The sequence below is a fragment of the Silurus aristotelis genome (genome assembly GCF_946808225.1).
Source record: "Silurus aristotelis genome assembly, chromosome: 16".
Taxonomy (NCBI): domain Eukaryota; kingdom Metazoa; phylum Chordata; class Actinopteri; order Siluriformes; family Siluridae; genus Silurus; species Silurus aristotelis.
The window spans coordinates 8211728-8238375 of NC_139589.1; the positions used below are offsets into that span (position 1 = coordinate 8211728).

The 26648-nt window shown below is 35.6% G+C and overlaps 1 long non-coding RNA gene across 1 annotated transcript; it reads left to right on the forward strand.

Annotated features, from left to right (window-relative positions):
* Nucleotides 1–1116: 1116 nt before the first annotated feature.
* On the forward strand, nt 1117–25508 carry LOC310739233. The gene is made up of 4 exons (XR_014537299.1): nt 1117–1169; nt 17660–17776; nt 23712–23828; nt 25445–25508. It is a non-coding gene; the product is annotated as an uncharacterized lncRNA (long non-coding RNA).
* The last annotated feature ends 1140 nt before the right edge of the window (nt 25509–26648 follow it).

A 26648-nucleotide genomic window follows, 5' to 3' on the forward strand; every position in this document is an offset into this window, starting at 1 on the left:
CCCCTAGTACAGAGTAAATATAAGGTCTATGTGCTTTATACTTGTCACAGTTTATATGATACAGTGCCCCTGTAGCACAGAGAGTTAAGGGCCTTGCTCAAGGGCCCAAGACACTGAAGCTTAAAACCCTGACCTTCCGATTAATAACCCAGAGCCTTAACACTGAGCTACCACTTAATCTATACGAATTACTGTAGCCTCTGTACAGCCCAACCTAGTCTGGCCATTTTCTGTTGACCTCTCCCATCAAAAAGCAGAGGTCCTGGATGTTTTTTCTTTAAAAAAATGGAGAGACTGTCATTTATAAAAATCTCAGGAGATCAGCAGCTGTAAATAAATATACTCAGACCAACCTACCTGGCACCAACAAGCATGCTATTGTTAAAATGACTGGGATCATTTTCCACATTCTGGCGGTTGATGTGCTCATCACCCGAAGCTGCTGTCCTGAACTGCAGTGATTTTATGCATTGCACTGTTGCCACATAATTGCCTAATTAGATAATTACATGAATGAGTAGGTGTACAAGAGTTCCTACAGTAAGAAAGTCTTTAGTGAGTGTATTTTTCTCTCTGTTTCTCGAATCTATTAAAGCTTCCACTGAGGATATAAAAGTAATCATTCATCTGCAAAAATATTACAGTGGTTCAACAGTACATGGCCAAATACTGTACATTCACCTTATACACTGTATCCACCAACACCATTTAACTCGCATGAGAGAGGTTTTTGTGAAAAATCGTGAAATTTGAGAAAAGTAGGCCATTGATACTGAAGCATTTCAGTAATGATGCTTTGAAAGTTTGCTCCTGTGCAATTGCCTGGCTGTCATGTAAATAGCTTGACTGTGGAGAGACTGTCATCCAGCTCTGACTCTCTTCTCTGTTTTCCCTCCCAGTCTGTGACAGCCTGCGAAGAAGCAGATATGTCCTGGTGATATCCACGCACCTGCTGTTATTTGAAATCAAGCATGACAAGATGGGGTAATAGAAGAATTCAGTCACCCGTACCTACGCTTCTCCTTCAGCTGACATTAAATGAGTGGTCTCCCTTACGTCCGCTCCAATATTAACACACTCCTGCATCCATGCTCTGCTTTCATCTGTTGTCCTCGTCACTGATCCTGGAAGATGATGTGGGTTACTTGTGCTTGCAGGAAAGCATCCCTGTAAGTCTAGTGCGTAAACAACATTTTTTGATATTTGTTTTTGTTATCCTGCAGCTCACATAGCTTTTTCATAAAGCTATGAAAACACACTGTGTCTAAAATGATGTAGTTCAATCAGCTTAAAAAGAAATGCAATATGAGTCAATCTCTTATAATAAATAGGTCTGCAGACATTGTGTATATTCATTTGTTGATTTGCAGCTAAAAACAAAATGTGATGTACGATGTCTTCGTTCCTTTTTTTTTATATTCCTTTTAATGTTATCTGAGCACACATAAAAAAAGAAAATGCCTTATTTATTGATTTACTTCTATTCTTTTAATCATTTAAAGTGTGCTAATAAGAACATTTTACAATACCAAATATGATCAATGCTTTAAATCTAACAATGCTAACCTGAAAGTAAAAGTGGTCTTTCTTTGCTGGTCTTTTCATTTGGAAGAAATGCCCACTCTGGAGCTATTGGCACAAATGATATATAATCTGGTGCAAACTAGGACAACATAGAGAAAACACTGCAGCTGTGTACAGCATAACATTTCTCATTTACTTTTTTTTTTTTTTGAGCCAAAGCAAAGCAAAGCCAGAATGTAGAATGAAGCCACTGATGGATTTTACATTGGTTGATCACCAGGTTTATATCCAGGTTTATATATTATATCCAGGTTCTGCAAGAGTTCCATAAGACACATAATAAATATAAGTCCAATTAAGTCTATAAATAAGATAGCAAAAGACTATAGGCATTATTTCAATACTTTACACTTTGAGCTACACTTTTCTTCCAACATTCAAACACAGTAGTTGCATTGTGCAAATTGACTAGTGTTGATACTGTAATATGTAAATATATGTACGTCAAATAAATATAAAGACTATGCGGATTGAAACATGTACAGAAACTGTTGAGCAAGTACAGTAAGGATATATATGTATAAAGAACATTTAGAATATGTGCTAAATTTGGGACTGGAATTCTTTGGCATTTAAATGCGATTGTTTCGAATTTTTCATTATACTTCAAGTTTTATTGAATGAGAAAACTAGAGAATAAAACTGCATTAGTTAAGCAGGTTACAGAGTTACAGTATGTTTTCTCTCTTTCTTTCTTTTGTTCTTTCGTTCTTTCTAAATTATTATGAAATCAAAATGAATGGAACAATGGCAATTTAAATTGTATTATAATACAGTTTGGTACAGTATAATTTTTAACATTTACTTTTGGACTACGTCCTGCAATCAAGTTGAATTTTTTTCCCTTCAGTTTGGGCACCTCTTATTTAAAGGTTTAACAATACACACAAGCTTTCGCGAGGTTTCTTGCAACATCATTCTTGTATCGAGATTAAGGAATAGATGGTGTTTCTGTAAAATGTCAGTTAACAGTAAATTAGCTTGGAATTAACAAAATGTTTTAAAGAAATCTGCATTGTACGCATAATGAGTGGTTTTTAAATATGTAAATGAAAATGTAAGGAGTGAAATGTGTCGATGTAATCAAATTGTAATTTAAATATGATGTTTATTCAAATCAGGGATAGTATATACACATTTAAATATCACCTGCTGCTTAGCTCATTCTTTCTTTCTGTATTACACCAGTCCCTGTGGCAGTGTGTGAATAAGTGAGCAATCACACTAGAAAAAAACTGTTATACTCCAATATTCTTTCTTATGAGGCGGTAAGGATAGACAGTACGCCTATATATACATTTACACTTTCGGGCTAGCTTGCCGCCGGCTCATCTTATGCACAATCACAAACTTGTGGCGGTGTTCTAACTGAGTGGGCTAAGCTAGTAGGCATTTTGAACTTCGACATTTGTATTCCAGTCACATTTCCTCGAAAAGCCGTCATGCAAATGATTAAACGCAAACAAATAAAAACCGCGTCTGACTGCAGAATTCCGTATTTCATGCCAGAGGGATCCTACTTTTTGAAGGAATACAACACACTGTCATGATGCAATCTTTTTTCCTTTCTCCATGACTGGACCGCACGCGTGTTATCGGAGGCAGACACAGAATGCGTGATGGACAATAGCGGCGTTCTTGGAATCGTCAACTAACCAGGCGAGAAGATTTGTTAGCTGTACAAACACGAGCAGTGGAGCTTCTCTGCAGCCACAAGGCTTCCGTGTTCATGCCAACCAGCAGATAATAAGATGGGCACTCTCTTCCTGCAAACACTTGTGTCAATATTGCTCTTTGCACAGAGCAGGCTGCCACTTGCTATTAGAGATACGCTGTTCAGGGACTGTATTTGAATGGCCCGAGGAGTGACACATGGACAGCCACATGTGCAGGATGAATGGACTTTAGAGTTTCAGCTTATAATAAGTTAAATCATTTGAAAGCAAATGCTGAAAAACCAGGAGTTTCCATACAGTTTAAATGGAGCATGATCTCTAGCACCAAAATCCTAGTAAAAGCTGAAAAAACTTAATGGTTCATGTAAGGAACATGCTATACACACAAAGTTCAGCTGCTAAAATGTGAAACACATTGTCTTTCAAATATATATATATATTTAATAGGTTTTCTTTCTGACATTCCCATCAGAATATATGCTCTTTTTTTTTTTTTTTTATAATGGATTTTTTTTTTTTATTTCCATGGAACAAAGAGCAACAACACCCTCAGTGTAAATAAAGAAAGGCATAAAGCATGCTGATTCCTTTTCAGCCCTAGGCTTTAGATTCAATGTAAAGAATATAAGCACTCAGTAAGCACTCACTTAAATTGGATGCATGCATGTCCAATTTGATTATAGACAACACACTATGTAAAGGGAAAAAACTCACAAGAATTAAACAGTAAATGTCTAAAGGAAAGTTTGGTGGACAGGTGAGTCCAAATCTGGCTCTAACAAAAGAACTTATGCAAGATAGGGTACAGGAGAGAAGTTTTTATATACAAGGAGGTGGAAGCTTAATGGTTTGGGGTTCACCTAAACCATACATCCAAGCTTTACAAACATTTTAGACAGCAAAAGTTTGGCTGGAGTGTTATCATTGAATGGCCTGCCTGTCACTTCCCTTAAATCCTAATGAACTGGTCAGGGTTTAACTGGATCACAAGGTGATCACAAGGTTACCATTGGCAAGTTTTACAAGGAATAGCAAAGTATTTCAGTCGAATGTTAGGAGTGACTAACTGACTATATGCCAAAAGAGTGTAAAGCTGTTATTGTTAGGAAATAGTAAGAAATATTTTTTTTATTTGAATGAAGTATAATAACTGTTCATTTATATATTTGTTTGGTTAAAGTAATTATATCATATATCATTTAAATACCAAGTTTGTGTCACATACAAAAGCACCATGCATGTGTCCCTTCAAATTCTTTAATTAATTCTTTAATTAAAACTGGAATGTAACATATATATTTATAGTTTATGCTAAACTGTTATTCATATACTGCTAAATTACATCTATTAATTGTCACTAAAAAAAATGTTTCCAGTTGAAGTGTTTGACACGGCAGTATATTTATACTTTATAATAATAAAAAATCCTCAACAGCATCTAAAGTTTATTATCCATTTATTTTTTCTTTACTTTTGCTGTATTTCATGTCAAATCATTTCAATTACGTGGGTTTGTAGCTCTCTGTGATAACTATCAACGCACCTTTGTGCTAGTATAATTGCCCCCAACTGTTATGCTTTCTGGATATTTCTGTACATTGACAAAGCAAGAACATAATACCAGGTTGTTAGAGTAAATCGATAATAGCCAAAGGGCTAGCGCATCCCTGAGGGACACCTATGGGACACACTGTCATTAATTTTAACAATGCAGCTTCTATTCAGAAAATCAAAGGCCCGTGCCACAGGGATAGATTGGAGATTAAAAGTTTTGACCTGTGCACATTAGACAAACAGCGGGGCTCAAAAGATTGTGAGCAAATTTCTGTAGATTATGATGTTCAACCGACATTTTGGCAAAAGATTGTCTATGATGCTGACATTAGCGTGTTTTGTTATGGAGCTGAAGATATATAAGTATTAATAAATTGTTACTAACAACAAACAAGTTACTATAATAAAAATGACTGATTTGTTTGATGTTTGCTCAGTTACAGATAAAAGTGTATACACAATCTTGGTTCATGTACACCTGTACACAAGACATCAGGTGTCTGTGTAATCACTACACTTGCTTGAACTGCTTGTTTTACAAAAATACCTTTCTTTCAGAATGCACCTGTGTGCACATTCAAGCTACACAGAAACCCCCAGAGCCTGGTAATACATTTAACATGGTGAGAGCTGACTTTTTTATTATATTGTATAGTATAATAACCTGCACACTTTTTAAAACTAAATTGTTTCCCAATCAACACACCACTGCTCGATCTGTAATCACTGATAAATCTGTGGAAATTGAATAATTGCATCTTCGGTATTGAATTGTTCCATTGGATGTTGCCGGGTAGGTAGCTTTTAACTGGGTTTAAATCTTGAGTTGCAAGATACAACTGAAATCACAGGAGGTTTTAACAACTACTGTTTGTAATGTAGGTTTGTGCATATAAACATATGTCAGATCACTGTCGTTCAATTTGAACCTTTACAAAAGCCCATTTTATGTTCAACACACTGTCACTTTAATCTCAGCTGCCTTATTGACTACACCGGCAGCAGGGTACAAACATTCGCAAACCTTCCATCGAATTGGCCTATTTGATCTGTCCCTGTACCATTACACTGACTTAGTTGATTAAGTAAACAATCTTTGATAGCAACAGCTTTTATTCTGGTCGACTCATGCAATAAATCTGACATATGCAACCAGTTACCATATCAAATATTCGAATACATTTCCCTGTGATTTCCCAGATGAAGGTTGGTTTTAAAGTAACCAACAGTTTAATGTTTAATAGTTTGCAAATGACTCATAATTGTATCCTAATTCAGTTTCTTGGTGTGTAGTAACGAAGGGCTACTTTGCATCAGCAACACTGCCTCAATTACTCTTTCATAAGAAGACAACTGACACCTGTATTCATAGCAACTAATTAATCATTTGATTGTTAATCATAAACATAATAATATATTATGTGTCAGGCAGTCATTCATGCGATGGTATGCAAAATCATGATCCTACTAAACAGCTACTCCAATTAGGGTACAATATTTAGCAATCAAATATTTATTTATCAATATTTGGACGCCTATTTAAAAGCTGGCACCTGCAAATTTCTTACCTTCACCACCTTTTCCCATATGGATAAATTTTCTGTTCCGATCTCAACAAGCCTGGGCAAACTAGTATGAACAAATCAGAGGCTGCATTTTGTAGACTTTTTACAAAAAATACTAAATACTAAGGTATTTTGAAACAAAGTATGAAGCCAATTTTATCAACGCTATTAAATACAAACTACAAACCCTATTTTATATTTGAAACACATGTACCAGAAATACTTCCTATCCCTGACTGGGAGCATACTGAATAGAAAAATGCTTATTTTGTGCTAAACAAGACACGGTTATAACAGTATCTAGAAACATATACATATACATGTATCAGAGGTGGCAAAACTACACACATCATTCACTTGAGTAGAAGTACAGATACTCATGTTTAAAATACTCTGGTAAAAGTTGAAGTACTGACTTCAGTGGTTTACTTAAGTTTCCATTACAAAGTCGCCATTACTACTTCCTGATTAAGTGTCACACTGGTAACTGGATGTAAAGTCATTAATATTATGGCTGTCAATCGATTCAAATATTTAATCCGGAGTAATTGCATGATTTTCACGAGTTAATTCACAATTATTTTTAACCTAATCGCACATTTTTATCTGTTCTAAATGTACCTTAAATTAATACTTTTAAATTTTTTTTATACCCTAATCAACAAAGGCATGGACAAATATTGATGCATTACGCAAATGTATGTTTATTATATTACAATATACAACAATAGAGCATAAAGACAAAATATTGTTTTAAAGTAATTATAATGTTTTAAATTACGTAAATTATCACTACATCAAACGGAACCTTTGCTATGTTTCCACACGGACGGTAAACGAGGTGATACCGGAGAAACTGTACCTCATACCTTTCATGCGGCTTACATAACCAGAGAAAAATTTTATTATACGTGAATTGGAGACTTTTTGAGCCTTCTATACATTTATTATGTCTGTGAGACAAATATTCACTGAGATTCAGGGTGTTTGATTTATGTGTCTGTAAAGAGATTAGACAGAGACGGGAGAAATCGCACCCTGTCTGTTTACTTCATTTTACAATAGCGCAATGTTTTGTTGTTATTATGAGTGTGTACAAATAAAAGTAGCCTCTTTAGCTTCGAATAATGTATTGCTCTTATCTGTACAATCAAAAAATAGACAAAGTAAATTAAGTTAAGTTTGTCGTTATAACGAAAAATGCCACAAAACCCAAGAGGGTAAACCCAAGAGGGTAAATTGTCGGATGTGCGTCATTTCGATTTTGGTGCTGATTCACTTGGTGCATCAGTAAAACAAATGGAGTTTATTTATTATTATATCTGAGTAAAAAAAGGACGTCTTGAATGAACGTGTGTTGCGCTAATGGTTTTAATTTCGCCTCTTTTATATTTATTAATTTAAATTTGTAATAAAAAAGGTCAAACAGAAAAGCGCTGCATTTATCGCACCTTAATAAAACTAGTGCAAACCCCCTTTGTCTTATCCACGTTAACCCTAAACTCCTTGTTGCCTTCTGTCTTGCTCATCGTGAGTTCGCAAACTAGTCTGTGGTGTGTGAGAGCCAGGAAATGATACACAAGTGGATTGAAAAAGCTGCGCAATAACAGGAAATAGGTTGATTGGCTGAAAACTGCACGCAATGAGAAGGAAACATCATTGACACATCATTGGCAGGAAGTCAGGGCCAGCAAGGCCTTCTATGCTGGATTAAACTGTATCACAATCACTGACTTATGTTTTAATATATATTTGTCCATGAAAATGTATTTAATGATTCCCAATAGTTTGGAATAGCTTGATTTCATAGCTTTAACAATCCATGTTGCTTGAAGGCTGTAGCTTAAACCAATCAGATTTTAAGTTGCCAATTCTTGGGCCATCTACCAGGCATCAAATAACGTTGCTATTTTCATCTCCTTTAATTAGATTGTTAGAGAGTACACTCGTCAAAGCTTTAAAAAAACTGCCCAAGCTTAAATATATTTGTGTGGATTTAATAGCTGAGTTTTTGTTATTACACAATGGCTGACAGAGGAGGAGAAATTGTTCTGGTTTCAGATATACTTACAAGGCTGATTTTTCAAGAAAAGTGGAACATTATGAGAAAAAGCCTGGCAAAAACAGTTTAAAGACGTTTAAAGCTTTTTTAAGAACTAATTTTACTTTTGCGTTTTCTTTTCCATAGAATTTGCAAAAAAACACATTTTGCCTTAATTTTAAATCACCAGAAAAAAAACCTTAATGCATTAAAGAAATGCATATTAACGCTTTCGGAAAAAAATGCCCTGAAAAACCAAATTTATAAGGTTTATATTAATGTCTTTGCTGGGGGTCCCTGGTCGTCTAGTGGTTAGGATGCGGCGCTATCACCGCTGCGGCCTGGGTTCGATCCCCGGTCAGGTAACCAACACCAGCCACTCTTAGTGCCGGTCCCAAGCCCGGATAAATGGGGAGGGTTGCGTTAGGAGGACCTCCAGCATAAAAACGTGCCAAATCAAACATGCGGATGATCTGCTGTGAAGACCCCTAACGGGAGAAGCCGAAAGAAAGATTATATTTATGCCTCTGCTAGAAAGGATGTTTGGGGGTAGTGCAGCTGTGGCTGTGGTGAAAGAAGAAATGTTGAATTGTATTAATTGGGTTTCTTATCTTAGTAATGGCATTCATTCTCACTGTATGAGATACCTGTTTGTGATGCAATGCTCTGTTAGTCTGCGTTTTTGTATAATATCCATGATTTCGATAGCCATGGAGTCAAAATTATGGTATTAAGAGGTGGATATAAATATAAATATATATATATATATATATATATATATATATATATATATATATATATATATATATATATATATATATATATATATATATATATAAAATGCACTTTGACTGTTTATTTGACATTTGCCAAGTATTTGTATTACCTGCTTTGCTCTTTTAATATTGACTTGTTTTGTTTGTCTTTGTCATAGTCTTGATTACCTTTGATTTGGCTGTATAGAGTTGTTTTTCTTATTAAAAGCTTAGTACATGCATTTCCATCTGTCTAAACATCACATGGTAGCACTCAGGCATCCTTTAAAATTTCCTTTAAAAATCCTTTAAAAGAGTTCTAAATGGCACCGAATGTAAATCTCATTGGGTTAACAAACTTTGTGCTTTTCTGCACTGGAAATGTTAGTAATGTTTAAATATTTTTTGTTGTTATATCTAGGAGTGCAATCAGTGAAAGGAAAGCATGGATCATGAGCATTTTCAGTCCTTAAAATGCTGTCACTGGCCTTGCTCTGAAACTTATAGTTCAATTATATACCTTATCATTGAGTGTGATTCAAGAATGAAGATAAGCAATAGCTATATAACAGATTATGTGTAATTACACAAACACAATATAATACGAGGGCAGCAGCAGTACTGGTGTTTGGCAAATTAAGTGAAAGCATGGTTGTCAGAAAGATTATGGGTCATGTTTTGATTCTTACAGCTGCATGAAATGGGCATAACCTTTCAGATTCTGTCTTTGATTCTTTCACTGTGTATCACATGGCTTTTAAAATCACATACTTAAATATCACCTTTATTTTAAGCTGTGTTTTTTTTTTGTTAAGCACCTTTTCCTCCCACCTATAAAACCAGTTTTTAATAGCAGGATAATTTTAAGAGGAAACCAAGAGTAAATGCCACTGTAATCCTAGGAGATAGGTTTATGCATAATTGATGCATGGAAATGGCCAAGCATCTCTCGAGAAAGGAAGTGTCTTTTGGAGAACCATGGTACCTCAAAACAGTAAGTATTATTCATGTCTCCTTGCCAACAGAATGCACAGCAATTGAATGCTAAGTTCTGTAGTTAATTATACGCTGCTGCTTTCATTTGATAGATTCTTAATGTTTTAATTTATGTCTGTTTAATTAATCTTGTCAGTTTTAATAACTAGCTCTATTCATTTAACAAGGGGGGAATGGTACAGCACCATTAGCAGTGAGGGTAATATCATTCCTCCATGGCAGCTGAACGTTATAAAAAAAACAAACCGAACCTATCTTGGAGCTGAAGCCCTGTTAATTTATGAGGTATCAAATGAACCTGGATGTGAGCTGATTTTTGTAGTTTACAAAATACTGCATTTATATGCAACAAATTTAGATAGCGTTTAATGAATTATAATGATTACGGCCATATATTTGATTTGTTGTCCAGTGTAAAATGTGTTCTACTTCTAGTGTAATGCACATGGATGCTGACCTCGGGGGGCGGGGTGGGGGGTGGGGGGAAAAGGAGAAAGAAACTGCAGGTACGGCATGCATAATAGCGATGCTATCAGTTGAGATTTAATACCTCTTGCTTTGAATCATCAAGTCCCACGAGGGTATTTGAAGTTTCTCAATGTAATGATCCCTGGCATCTTTGGGAGTTCAAAGTAAATTGGCCTGGGTTATAAAGCAAATCTTCTGCCTGATCAAAATAGAAGAATCAGCCAGCTATGCTAAATAGAATTCTCATCACTGCTCAACCAGTGCCACAAATAGGTTATCTAGGATAATTACTGTGTAGCTTCATTACCTCCTTATCAAATTAGGTTTCTTTTTCTCTTCAAGCTAGATTTGAGGCTGATTACGAATTTAACCATAAGCTCCTAGAAAAACTCATGAAAATGGAAAAAAACATTTTGAAGTGAAGTGGAAATTACTTTCCTTCCATCCCCTTCTGTTTGGCTGCAACTTTCCAAAAGACCCCAATTCGAGTTGCGATGAAAAACACAAGTTAGTGTGAAGCTCAACGCGCTGTCACTCTATCTTTCCGTTTCTTTTCATTTTTTTTTTTTCCTCTCACCCAACTGTGTTATCAGGCTGCTCATCTCAGCTCTGTCGAAAATTTTATGTTGATGAGAGAAAATAAGGCTTAAGCCAAGTTGCATCAGCATTTCTTATTGAGTCTTTTTTATCGTACGCTCTCCGCCAGTCACCTTTCAAATTGAAAAGAAATACTTGCTAGTTGCCATTTTTACTATTGTCTGACTGAAACTAACACTGTTGCATATTTTATAATTTTTTTTTATCTATCACATTGAGTCAAGAGCAGCAGTATTTCACACGGCTGTCTCGGGCACGACAGATTGCAGCGCTAATTTGTCACTGGCTGTCTCTAGTTGCTTACTGCCTTGCACAGTGATTCAAGGTCAGACTGACAGATATGTCACAGCTGGAGCCACTGAGGACTGGCCAGCTCTGCTGCAGCAACACTGAGTGATGAAACAGGAAGAAAGATAGGCGAGAGGACCACAGCATGGCCAAGAGAGAAATTATGAAAAACATTCTGGCTTCATGGGAATTTAGCAGAAATAAGAAATATTTATTGGTATTTGTATAGAAATCTGCCCTTTAAATTGGCAGATTATTTTGCTTTTTTAACCATAAAATTTGGCAACAAAATAATCTGTCAATACAACAAACCAGTGTCATGACATTTGTTTTCGAAAAAAAAAATCTTCAGTGCCATAAAGAGAATTCAAAAGTACTGTGGTATAATTAGGCCTGTAGATCAGTTTTGACCAAAATATGACCCGTTATATTGTTGTTTTGTTTCAGTACACACCCACATTTCATTTGTAACTTGTCTAAGTTAAATTGCTAAATATTCGATTCATTTTTCTCATCTAAAAGCCATGGGGGACGTGAAATTTTCCACCGTGTGTAACTATAGTGGTTGCAATAGAAAGTGAAGATAAGTAATAGAGTGCATCTTCTCCAATTATTGCATCACAAACAAGAACGCTCAAGAGAAAATGAAAGCATTTCATAGATAATTTATTAGATGAAAGATCCTCATCAGGGGCACAGAGCTTGCTGATTGTGTAATCAGAGATGAGGAATCCTGATACCTGATTGCTAACAGCAGAATGACCGGTTGGATGTAAGCACATTTTACCCCATTACTTATTGATGACTGAATGAAAGCATGATACAATACAGTTTATTGTGTTTTTCCATACTGAACACATAGTAGCTCTCAGCCCCCCCAAGGCTTTCTTTCAAAGTTGCAAAGTTTCTTTTCATGAGATATAACATCGCAGTCTAACATTTAATACAGTTAACATTTCTGCCAAACACTGCTGTGATGACATGAGCGCCTGTGCTCAAATATGCAATTGAAATTGCTTGTTTTTGCCTTTGCCATTAAACAAAACCTTCTCGGCATAAGCTTCAACTTAAACAGTGGAGGTTACAATGAGGCTCGCCAGCTTGTGATGCAATCCGTAGTGCAGGCAATAGCTGACATTTACGATGTCGAACTTAATCCATCACTAGAAATGATTCAGTAACAAAAATGTCATGCTCAGACTATCCATCTGCTCTGTGTACATATACCTCTAATGCATTTTGAAAGGTGTTTTATGCAGAGTTAGATGAGGTAGGGATTTTTTCACAGCGGGGATAAAATACAGCATATGTGCTACAGATATAACAGCAGTTCTTTTAATTGAGCTATTAAAGTGTGAATGATAAATGCAGTAACATGAATGATGATCTAGTTTTATAGTAATTGATCATCAAAAAGAGCCTTGAAGTACAATACTAATCTGAGAAAGGGTGAAAGTTTGCTTATGTCTTTGTTTCAAATGTTCTAAATGACCACTTAGATGTAGAAGAATAAGAATATGTTGACCCAACTTAGTAATAGAGACCCATAAGGTAGAACCAACACTGGCCAGTGATTAAACTGATGTTTTAAAGAATATTTCATTGGCAGAGAAACAGCAGACAAGACACATAATGACAGTGATGCCTGAATCGCAATACTTATACCTAATCAAGCCAGTTTAATAGTATTCAGCACCTGGATATTGTTTTATAGCAAATAATAATAATTAAATATAATAGCTTTCTTTAGAAATGAGTTTATTAGAGGGACAGCCCATGTAGGATGTTTTGGTGACAAGGTGAGGGAGGAGAGATTGAGATGGTTTGGACATGTGCAGAGGAGGGACATGAGTTATATCGGTAGAAGAATGCTGAGGATGGAGCCAACAGGAAGGAGGAAAAGAGGAAGACCAAAGAGGAGGTTTATGGATGTGCTGAGGGAAGACATGCAGGTACCGGTAGGTGATTTGAAAGTGGCAGATGCAGAGGACAGGGTGGTATGGAGACAGATGATCCGCTGTGGTGACCCCTGATGGGAGCAGCGAAAGAAGAAGAAGAAGAAGAAATATAATAGCTTTCTACCTTTACAATTATAAGCTCATGGTTTTGGGTGTGGGGGTTGCATATGTTTTCCTGATGTTCACATGAGCTTCTGCTGGGTTTTATAGTATCCTTCCACTTACAAAAACAACCCAGTAATCAGACAGACTGCTGTAAATCATCTCTTTATTATGAATGAGCCATTTAATACACTAGTCCCATCCAGGATGAATTCTTCTGCTAGGTGGCCAGTTTTCCTGTGATCCACTTCAGATCCACTCCACCATAAAAAATATACCAAAAACGTGTGAATGAATAAAAGTATTAAACACATTTTGTAAACTTTTTATTTATGGTTATGCAGTGGTAAACATAAGCAGCTTTCTATTCAATTTCTTTTCATGCAGTGATGCAAAAAAAAATCATAAATGCAAAAATGGCAAAAGAAAGAAGCTGAATTTTTATATTGTGTACACAGCTCATATCAGTCAAAGTAATAGACTCAATTTTAATCTAAACAACACTACTGTAGACTGAAGTGGGGTCCAGTGAGTCACTCAAAAATATGTTTAAAAGTAAATATTTAAGCACTTTACCTGAAGTGTATTTTATTTAACCACTTACGTTTTTTTTTACCAAGTCACTTTCACTAGAGTATCCAGTTGTAGTGGAGTGCTAGAGCTTGAGTTAAGAGCTTTAGCACTTTTTCTAACACCGCATGTCGATGCCGTGGTTTCAGCTCTTCCCGTGCTTCCTTCAATTAAATGTCCTCTGTTACGAGCAATAGGTTTTTCACAAAGTTCAAATGAAAAAGAAGTTTTTGATACTTCGCTGCGAAGCACCTGCATGATTTTTAACAGCACGATCACAGCCAATTAAATCAAATGCAGCTTGGTTAAAGAGCCAGCACTTTAAAGCAAACACAAGATGTTAAATTTAGCACAATTACTGTTTGTACAACAATTTGATGACAGAAAACTCATGAAGTCACACACACCGCTTCCATGTCAAAAAATAGAAAACGTGTGCAAAATGAAAACCGGCTTTATATAATTTCTTATATTATTCATTTGAAATCATATTCACCAATCCCACGCTGAGCTTGTCATCTGATACATTTTTTACCCATGAATATAAAGCATGCTGAAATAGAGACTTGTAACTATTGTGCATTGTTTGAAGGAGAATCTAAGCAAAACAAGATTTTTGTACGATGTCTTAATTCAGTAATTAATCTTTGACCCATGGTAAAGGTTAATCATTTGGAGGTACTGTGGTCAGAGTATGATCCAGTGTCCATTTGCCTGAGAAAGGCAGAGATTGAAGTCATTGTGTGGGCAAAATACTGTCCCCCCATAGACCCAGTGCAATTACTCTTCACTCCCCACACTGTTTTATCTGCTCTCTCATACATCAAAGCAATAACTTCTTCAAAAGGCCAGTCTAGGCAAAGCTCTCTGCAGGGCTGCTTTATGGATCCGCTTTGGGAGGCTCTGTCAAGACATATTATCTTGGAGAATTAATAAGACAAAAATACTTTGCCTAGCACAAGCAACGCCAGCTGACTGTTTTGTTCAGAAAGAAATGTCACTGGTGTTGCACTACTCCATCATGCTCAGTGGAAATCCACTGTCACATGGCAAAGTGTCTGACGTCAATTAATAAACTGTATTGCATCAAATGCATGTGAATGTATTACAGCAGGGTTATTTTAAGAACAATTGCTTCTATTCTATTTGCACTGTAAAAAAAAAAAAAGCAGGTTTAGGGTGAAATTCCTCACATCCAAAATTGGCTTGGTATACAGAAAATAAATATGCAGAAATATTATATAATCCACTCCAAATCTCTGTTTAATTATAATTAAAGCCCTAAACAGCAAGTTATGAGGTAGCGCAATGTCATTCTTTCTCCTTAATATCGCATTATTGCAAGTAATAACGACACACAGTACCCTCCAGTAAGACTGGCACCCTTAGTAAATATGAGCAAAGAAGGCAGTGAAAAAATCGTCCTTTTTGTTTAAACGTTTGATCTTTCGTTAGAAAAATTGTTTAAAAACTCTCATGGATATCAAACAATTGCAAACACAGTCGTATTAGGATTTTTGTGAATCTTTTTAACAAAAAAAAATTACCATGGTAATTTAAAAAGACAATTTTTCACAATATTCTTCGCCAATATTTACTAAGGGTGACATTATTAGCGGAGGGCACTGTGTTTCATTTTTACTTGCAATAATGCGATATTAAGTACTATTAATTTGCTGTTTAGGGCTTCCATTATAATAATAATTGCAAATTATTTTAGTAATAATAATAATAATAATAATAATAAAAATAATACATACTTTTCTGCATTTAAAAATGTTTTGGTACAAAATTTCTTCTATCAAATATTATTATAAATATTATTATATCCATAAATGCAAACAGTCAGCTCTGTGCATTTTGGGAAATGTTTCCAGAAAATAAGTCGCTTGTTTTATGTCACAATATTTGCTAGGTTTTATATGCTGCCTATTCCTAAGTACAGTAATCCATCATCATTACTGAATCACATCCCAGACATTTCCCAAAAACCAGAGGCAAACAATAATTAATATCAAGGACATGTGGAGTGTAGCAATGATACAAGTTAAAAGGTTTACTTGACATAGAGAAAGTGGCAGGAGGGTGGCTGGGGGATTAGCGGTGCCGACTGCGGTGGTGTTGGTGGTGGTGATGGTGATGTGTGTGTATGGGGGGTTGGCGGGGGGTTGGACTGGGTTAATTGCAACCGTCGCCTGCCTTGCACACGCTGATGTGCTCTGACTGGCTGTCGGTCCCTCTCATCCAGAGGACATCGCAGTTTGTGGTGATTGGTGGCGAGGGACAGTGACAGCACCCCATTTCGTCCAAGCACTCCTGTCACAGCCTGCTCTAATGCCTGGTAAAAATAATTCCCCTTGTTGCACTTTTGAAGGTTTTCCATAAATATAGGTTTGTTATGGATGCCACCGCTCTTAGCTTTGTGGTCAGTCAAAGAGAAAAAAGAGGAGGGTTGGTGTTGGCTGGACAGATAAATACCAAACAGTTGTCTGAAGTGGCCTATAGAAACATAAAGAGTGACAAAGCCACTATAGATTTATGTTTTTAAATTAACAGATAGACTAACCTTGGGAGAGTGAGTCATCACTCTGCATGACTCAATTAAAAGCATTTTACAGCTTACAGTGTAGGCATGTGTGTGTGTGTGTTGTGTGTGTGTGTGTGTGTGTGTGTGTGTGTGTGTGTGTGTGTGTGTGTGTGTGTGTGTGTGTGTGTGTGTATTTGTTCATCAAGAGCTTCTGCAGCAACCAATTACGGTGCCACACCGTATGCTTGTAATTGATGCCCTACACTTATTTGCTATATGAATACGCTGTTTTCTTTAACAGGTGGAATTGATGTAATTCTTTACCATTATTGATTTGTTACTGTCTCACCAGCTTGACTAATGAAGGCGATTAAGGGGCCTATTTTCTTGATAATACAGACATTAAGGATACCACTGGGAAGTGGTCTCAAGCACATGCAACAGATTGGTTTAGTTCATCTTCTCAGATGAAACACTGCCTCTCTGTTTGTCTCTCTCTCTCTTACGCTCTCACTCGCACACGCACTATTGTCTTTTTCAGGCATGATGTACATCAAGATTAGGTAATTGTTAAACCTTGGGAGCTTCTTCGAACACATTGTAACTCAGTAAATCAGTTTCTTGAACTTGGGGTGAGTTTCTCTTTGGACTAAGGCTTGTGTTCACAAAGACTACTGATGATAGCCATGGCTTTGTGTGTTGAAAGTATTTAGTGCAAAGTGTTAAGGGCAGGATTCAAAATTCACACAGAAAACTTCTGACTGAAAGCAGGAATAATATAGAAGTTGATTTAATGATAAACAGCTCATACTAAAGCCAGACTAAATGATGTACCAAATGTATTTGATTTCAGAAGTTCAGTGGGACAGCTCAGGTTATTCTCTGGAGAGTCTTTATAGGTAATACGTTAAAAACATTATAAAGTGGGAGATATTACGGTAAACGAATGATAGTGTAACTATTGTATTCTTTATCCAGGGAAAGCTGGACTGTCAATTTTAAAGATATAAGAGGAGCCCCGTTGATGGACATCAAACAAACTGTGTATGCTGCATGCTTTGAGTTCCAGAACAAACTGTGCAGCTGAGCCACCAGGTATACATCAGTACATAATAAGAATTGATATATATATGTGTGTAAAAAATTGGAAATCCACAAATGAAATTTGAAAAGCAGATGCATAGGGAAGCACATTTTCAGAAGACACACAGTTGGATTTGATCTAAAATGCACAAGGATTTAAACAAACTTGTGGAGTCTGCTTCAGCGTGAGTAAACACTGTCATTTAAGCAAATAAGTGACATACCACCAAACTCTGAAATACATGCAATTGAGCATGTACATTACATGCATAATGTGCGACAGGTTCTTCAATTTGCCCACAAGTAACTAAACCATGACAACAAAGTTCAATACAAGCTTAAATTGCTCAGCCTGTGCAAAACATTGTGTGCCAGAAACTAAAACCTTTGCTCCACAAATCTCTCTATTAATGGTACTAGACCCAGAGGAGTGAAATAATAATGGATAGTTGCTTTCAGATGGGGCATACCAACGCTCAGACATAAACCACAAGCTTTAAGGAAACACATCTGAATGACATATAGCCCTTAACGAAGTTGCATGATTTATTTCACTTTCAGCATTGTGGATGACACTGCAGAGACAAGCTTATATATATTAGACAATATATATATTAGGGGTGTAATGATGTGTGTATTTGTACCGGAATTTACAGTACAGGGTACAGGGCTTTTGGTTCCATACACACCGAATGCAATAATGTTTTTGTGCAAAACATAGTTAATGTTACACACACAATTGGGGTCTAACAAATGTAAACTTTTACATTTTATTAAATTTTTTGCATTTATTTATTTTTATTTAATACATTATATTTATGCAAATTTGATTGATTACTCAATTCAATTAATAGTGTATTGCATTCATTTGATTCATTCTAAAATTGTTTTAAAAATGTAAACTGTTCAAATGTAATAGATATTAATGAACTGCGTTAATACAAAATAACAAGCAATTTTATGTTTGCATTTCTTCCTCTCTGTAAATGTACAGAAATACAACCAAACCATGACTTAAAAACTGAGCTACGTACAGAACCATGCATTTTGTATACAGCTACACCCCTTATATATATATATATATAGTGTATATATGTGTATATATAAACAGCCCAGCATTAATAAATGGGAGATCTATTCTTAAATAATGTTTTATAGAAACAGGAGAGGGTATTATATTAGTATATCCACCACATTTTACGGAACAAAACATTTACTTTCACACAATCTCATGTTTTATTTACCTAGATTCTATATGTTGTATTGAAGGGTGTTACTTACCAAACTAAGAAATTCATGTGCAAAACCTTTAATCTTGTTTTATTCTTTGTGATGGCTGGTCACAATGTTGAATGAAATAGTACGAAATACATTTATGTTGAGTCTGTAGGCCATTTAAACATACACATTAGCACAGGTTTAGTGACAAACAGGATTCATGTCATTTTGTCCTTCTGGACATTTTTTTTTATATTGTTTGGTTGAAGTTTGCTTAGTCTATTTACGTCTAGAATCTCCAAAGAGATATTGAATGATCATCTATCAAGAAAATAATCAGCCTCATTCATCACATGAATAATAAATAAATTAGCCCCAGTGCATAATGAATCTATGGGTCAATTAACCACTTGGAACAGATCAGTGAGTGATAGGCTGAGCAAAGCTACAGTCTGGGATAGAAAGAAATCAGTCCTAAACCATTATTTATACCAGAAAGGAACACTTAAAGACATTTGTGAACGCAAATTAATTGTATTTTTTCCTAAAAGAAGAAGGAGGGCTTTGCATTGTCGGCTTATTTATACAAGCAAGCCCTGCATGTTGTGCAAATCGCTCACTTAAATAGATGACTTAATAAATGACCACTTTTACATTGTGCTTTTCCTTTTGGCATCCTCTGTTTTAGGCAAAAATACAATTCTGTTCACATACCGTCTCTCTGCTTGCGCTAATACTCTTACATCATAACCAGTTGTTCTCAGAAAATGGAATGGTTTGAACATGGTTGTTAGTTAGTACAGAGAGCTAAACCTAAATAGTTTGCATTAATAACAGATTATGTATAAAATAACTTTAAAACAAGAAAGAAAAAGCTTTACTTTATTAGAAAACGATAATAACCACTAAAAGGTTCTGTGTTAGACACAGAAAAGTTATGAATCCTCAACCATCCCAGGACCTCTTGCAAGAACCATTTATTTCTTGAACGATATTGATCTTTTGGATGGATTAATGCTCATAAAAAAATAATCAAATTGTCTGAAAATGCATGTGAATTGGTAATATCCTTCAACTTGACTATAAGGGAACATAAAACAATGTGAACATATCTGATTTAGGCTACTTTCAAACCTTGACTAGGCCTTCAGTTGGGAGAGTGTTGGGCAAGGAGCAAATTCGAGAAATGTAGTAGGAAAAGGCCAGTCTGTCTAAAGATATCTAAAACATCGCCAAGCATCATTTCTTCACGCAGTGAATGTCATGCTTTAATCACGTTGTCGAATAGCTATGTGCCATTAAGAAACTGATATTAGCTGAATTGGTTTGCACTCAGATGCTGGCTGTCAAAATATCTACAATGCTCCTGTGGAATCGAACAAAAATGATCTAACTGATGTTAAATGTTGATGATCAAATTGTTTAAAAATCACTAAAGTGGAGAGAGAGAGAGAGAGAGAGAGAGAGAGAGAGAGAGAGAGAGAGAGAGAGAGAGAGAGAGAGAGATGCTTAAAACATTTTCTATCCTAATAAAAAGCTGTTTAGCCAACAAAACTGACTGAATTAATCAGGGATTATTTAACTACCGATGTTCGCAGAGACAATGATAAAGATAAGATAAGATAAGATAAGATAAGATAAGATAAGATAAGATAAGATAAGATAAGATAAGATAAGATGAACCTTTATTCGTCCCACAGTGGGGAAATTTCAATATTACAGCAGCAAAAACTAAGAAATATATATAAAATGTAAATATATAAAAAAAAAAGAATATACACATACTATAATATACAATATATACAAAGTACAATGCATAAATATGAATAAGGGAAGAAGAAAGAATAAAAGTACGCATTGCAGGTAAAATTTTCAAGTAAAATTTCAAGTTGGTATTGCACGTAATTGCAGGAATTTCAGGTAATATTGCACGTAATATTGTACATGTTGCATTGTAATAAAGCTGTTGTTTGAATGCTGTGAGTAACTTTTACCTTAGATGATGAGACAACAACTGATGTGGATGATACTGATTCTGTAATCCAAATGAGAATTAATTTCCCATTGTAAATATATCATTCTTTCAAATGTAATCTCTCCATAAGTAGGCTAAATTCTATTTGTTGAGGTAAAATAGATAAAGCATCTTTCATTGGAAATGAAATCAAAAGGGATTTTCTCTATGTAATAAAAATATGTAAAGATTTACACAGGGAAAAAAGTTTTCAAAGGCTGCACATATTTATTATTATTTTACATCCATTTGCTCATGCATAATGTGCAGTATAATATGATCCGAGGAAGGTTTTTTTTTTTACAACATTTAGATGCAAGAGTGGAGGAGAGGTGCACATTTGTCCTCTTTCTCCTTCCTCCATTTGTGTTATTATACACTGGAGTGTGCTTTTTGTTTTATTGGGAGTGTTCTGAAGGAAAACGGGTAAGAAACCTATTCAGGTGTATAATAACACATAATTTTCCAGTGTAAATGGCCACAATAACAATCTCAGATTCATCAAAAAATTGGGTCCAGTCAGAGAGAACCTGAAGCTCAAACCACGACAAATGGTATAAATGATCAAATTACAAATGATTTTTCACAGATGTCTGCTCCGGTGCCGAAGTACAAGGTTCTTGTTGTTGTTCGTGTGTTTTGACCACTCACTGATAAGCTGTTCCACATTTAGGATTATAATTTAATATTACCTGTTGCTCTCAAGCCTGTGATAGAACAAGTGTCATGCAATATGAAGGATGCAAGCACAGATAACCTGAGCATGAAATTTTTTTCAGTGTGGACAAAATCAACCATGAGAAGACAAATGGAAGTGCTGTGAAAGTGGATACTATATACAAGTGCTAGTGACAATGAATCAGAAGCACAATCATCTGGCTTGGTGAGGTGAAGGGGCTGATAAGAGACCTAGTCTCATCTCTCTAGGCATAATCCTGACCACAAGAAATAATAATATACAGTACAGACCAAAAGTTTGGACACACCTTCTCATTCAAAGAGTTTTCTTTATTTTCATGACTATGAAAATTGTAGAGTCACACTGAAGGCATCAAGGGCTATTTGACCAAGAAGGAGAGTGATGGGGTGCTGCGCCAGATGACCTGGCCTCCACAGTCACCGGACCTGAACCCAATCGAGATGGTTTAGGGGTGAGCTGGACCGCAGAGTGAAGGCAAAAGGGCCAACAAGTGCCAAGCATCTCTCGGGGAACTCCTTCAAGACTGTTGGAAGACCGTTTCAGGTAACTACCTCTTGAAGCTCATCAAGAGAATGCCACGAGTGTGCAAAGCAGTAATCAAAGCAAAAGGTGGCTACTTTGAAGAACCTACAATATGACATTTTTCAGTTGTTTCACACTTGTTATGTATATAATTCCATATATAATTCCACATGTGTTAATTCATAGTTTTGATGCCTTCAGTGTGAATCTACAATTTTCATAGTCATGAAAATAAAGAAAACTCTTCGGATTTTTATATTTTATATATATATATATATATATATATATATATATATATATATATATATATATATATATATATATATATATATATATATATAAAATATAAAAATCCATGATGATGACCACAGGGTGCGTCTGTCACCACAAGCACCAATTCTTACTGGTCAAATTTGTAATGAAGAAACAGCACTGCTCAGTGGTGCTGCATGACTCATTTCATCCTCAGCTGGGAACATGAGCATGCAAATTCACTGTGTGCTTCAGGGTTATACAATTTCTTTTATTAATTTATTTCTATGTTTATTTATTCATTTATTTACATTTTTTAAATACTATACACAAAGTCAAAACAAAGTCAATTTGCCAAGGAATTGGAGCAAAGAGACAGTAGAGAGAAGAGATATGAGCTTGAGCTTCGGAGGAAATGCAACTAAATAATCCAATCATTTGAGTTTAAACACTTGAGGAAAGAGAAGTAATCACATAATTAAGGTTTACTTTAAAGCTGGAGGGTTTTTAACATTAAATGCATGTATTTATGTTGGCTGTGGTTGGAATTTAAAACTGCCTATAAAAATAAATAATGAACATAGTCCTATCCTAAATAGATCATTATCAAGTAACAGGATTGAACAGAAAAGTCTCATTTAAAATGATGCTATACGTATGACTACATCGATAGTTTGAGAACAGCTCGAACCCATTCATTATACTTCTATAAATACACAGCAGCATCATTTCAGAGAAAATAGTCTATTTGGTAATGATGTTTTCAATTCTGAGAGAGAGAGAGAGAGAGAGAGAGAGAGAGAGAGAGAGAGAGAGAGAGAGAGAGAGAGAGAGAGAGAGAGAGAGGGTGTGGTAAGCAAAATAAATGAGATTGAGCATCTGTGTAAAAAGGTTTATGAATATGATGAACAGGATCCTGCATGGGTTTAACAAATCATTTGCACACACTTCAGAAGGAGGAAAATATGGGTCTAGTTTGAAATAATATTTAATGAAAACCTTTTATGGTAATTTAGATTTAACACATTTCAATAACTTAGGAAGGGCTGGGAAGCTTTTAATCCAGGTACAAGTTTTAAGGGCAGATTTAATGTATCACTGCCTCGAACTTAAGCGCGTCCTGCATTTTCTCAGCTTTATGCCACGGTAAAATAAAATGTTGGAAATGTCAATATATTAATTGTGAGACTGAAGGGTACAATAGTGGCTCTTTAATTCAGTGTTAGATTTCTGTTTTGCAGAGGATACAGGAGCAGTAAAACGAAAGACAAACAGCTGATACAGATCTGAAGAATCATCTGAAACAGGAAACTGACAAAAAGAAAACAAAAGATTCGTCAAAAACTGGAATGGTCAAGGTAACCAGAAACATTTAAATTAACCAGAACAAGTGGAACAGTCAATATAAAGAGGAACAGTCATAAAAAAATAGAAAAACTCTAAGTAAATAGGAACAGCCAGTACAAACAAGAACTGTAAAAGACATACAGGAACTGAGAGGACTAAGACGAACTAAGAGGAACCATACATCAATCAATCAGGAACAATAAGAAAAAAAAAAATTAAAACAGAAAGTAACAGTTAAACAGGAATCTAACTTTTTTTTGTCCAATGAAATGGCATTTAAATAATGTGATTATCTGTAAAAAAAAAAAAAAAAAAAAAAAAAAAGCGCTGAAGACGTTACTGTGTACTGGCCCTGTGAGGCAAATGTCTATGTGTATATGTATATATATATATATATATATATATATATATATATATATATATATATATATATATATATATATATATATATATATATTGCAAAGAATGAACACTTTTATATTATTCATGTGACGTGTGTGTGTGTGTGTGTGTGTGTGTGTGTGTGTGTGTGTGTGTGTGTGTGTGTGTGTGTGTGTGTTTGTGTGTTTTTGAACCGAGCACAGCTAAATTATCTACAGAAAAATCAAGGAGGTTGTGGAGAGTTGCATCAGAACCTGGATGGGATTCAGGACTCCTTCCATTTCATCTTGGTGTCTGCCACTTAACCAGATGTCCAGCAACATGCTGCCATTCGCTGGCCGCCTTTGTGCTGCTTGCCAAAGGCTGCAGGAATAATTGAAAAATAGTGCTCATCTGGCTTGTCGGGGCCAGGCTGCTCCCATGTGCACATTGTTGCTCTGGGAGAAAACACGCCTTGTTGATGTATGGAGCAGCAATGCGGAGGAACGGCACCACACTCAATCACTGAGCTTAAACGAATAAAGGAGTCTCTTTATCTTCCCCCATTCACTACTGAATATGAAAAGTGCACAAGTTAATATCAAAATCAACCTATAGTTCAGGCATGTTAAGAAATGATACCCTGGAAGGCGTATCGAACATTATTCTGGTAGAAATAGCACTCTCGATAAAGCTATTAGACAAATAGTAAATTAAGGCAGTGTGGGCTTTTGGAACCTGAACATGAATCAGCTAAACCGGGATGGATGGACCATGCCCATCTTTATCTCTGCCACTATTATTCTTAGTCCGACGTTGTTGTCCTGGATACCAGGCCTGCCATTAATCAATGCAAACTAAAATAATGTCAGCAGCCTCTTGTAGACAGTAAGCAAGAAAGAGAGGGTAGAGCCAGTCAGCTCTGATTAATTTGCTTCGTTCCTCAAGACAGAGCTAATTGTAAGATCCATTAACTTGTTATTTAGGCTTGCTCTATATTGGGCTGTGTGTCAATACAGTGCTCTTTATCCAGATCGAGTGCCCTTTCTATATCTGACATGCACTCACATTTTCGTGTGTCTACCAGAATAATCACCATGCTGATGTATGGTCATGTTGCATGTGCGATGTGTTCATGACTTAATTTGGGAATAAAATAGTCATATTTTATATAATGATGATACCCTGGTATGTTTAGGGCCTAAATACAAGCAACGCAGGATATTGGGAAGTAATGTACATTTTAATGTGCTCTTTCTTTGCTTAGATCATGTCATGCTGTATCATCTTCTTATCCAAATGAATGCTCTTTCATCTTCGGATCAAAGGACACCGTTCTGTCCTCTGGCTGGATAGAGGATAAAAGGCTTCCTGTTGACCAATGTCATCCAGCTTTTAGAAATGTTTTCCTCATGTTTTTCTTACCAGCCTGGTCTGCAAACACAAACAAAATGAGGTAAATTGAGATTAGTTGAGCATGCCACCCTGGTCTCCAACTCTTTTCAGTCTGGTAATGACTTACAGTAGAGAACAGTACTGTATATGGAAGTGTGATGAATGCAGTGTTCGTATCTAAGCTCTCCACTAGGAGTAGCTCCAGCTCTTGTGTCAGCTCGACTCCTTTTTCTGTCCTGCACTGGTAGATAAGGATATGTAGAGTAGAAAAACAAATCATAGACCTTTTAAGCTTCACTGAATAGGCAAACTAAATAGGTGCAATCTAAGAGCAATAGTCCTCAAAGTTGCATTTGTGAAGTATAGTCAGGGGGGGGGGGTCCACTGGTGGAAACCATCTTTATCGGTCCCTATAGCCAAATCAACACCTGCAATAAGCAGCGTTTATATAACCATCGAGGGATCAAGTGATAAAAAAAAAAAAGTCATCTGTTGGCTAACATTTCTTATGGTTTATTAATGCTGAAATGTATGATTTGTTTATCGGAATTAATTCTGTAATATTATTAATTACAGGAGCCTCAATGTAAAGCATTACCAGTGGAAATAATCCAAATGTCAATAATGCAATAGCAAAAAAAGCTCAGGAAATTAAAAAAGCTGTTAGGCTCCAATAAATATTATTGTGCACATTTAAATAAAACTTTTAAATAGCTGGATTAGGCTCAATAAATTGTGTCTTGGGGGATTTCTTTTTCACTTACAGGGTATCCTGTATCTATCTTTAAGCATTATATAGTATATTGTATTTTTTTTAAATATATTTTTATTTTACATTGTATAGTGACTGATCATACGACAAAGCATAGATAGATTTACATTACAACATTACATAAACATTACAACATTAATATACCTTCCTAATTTATTTTCCTTTTTCTAACATTTTTACTCATACACACTTTTAAATGTATTGCATTTTCTTTTTTTTTTCTTTTACTTTCCATGCACCTAAAATTTGCCTTAATGTTTTTTGGAGTTGGGCCCTAAAAAGGAATGATGCCAAAGGCACCAAG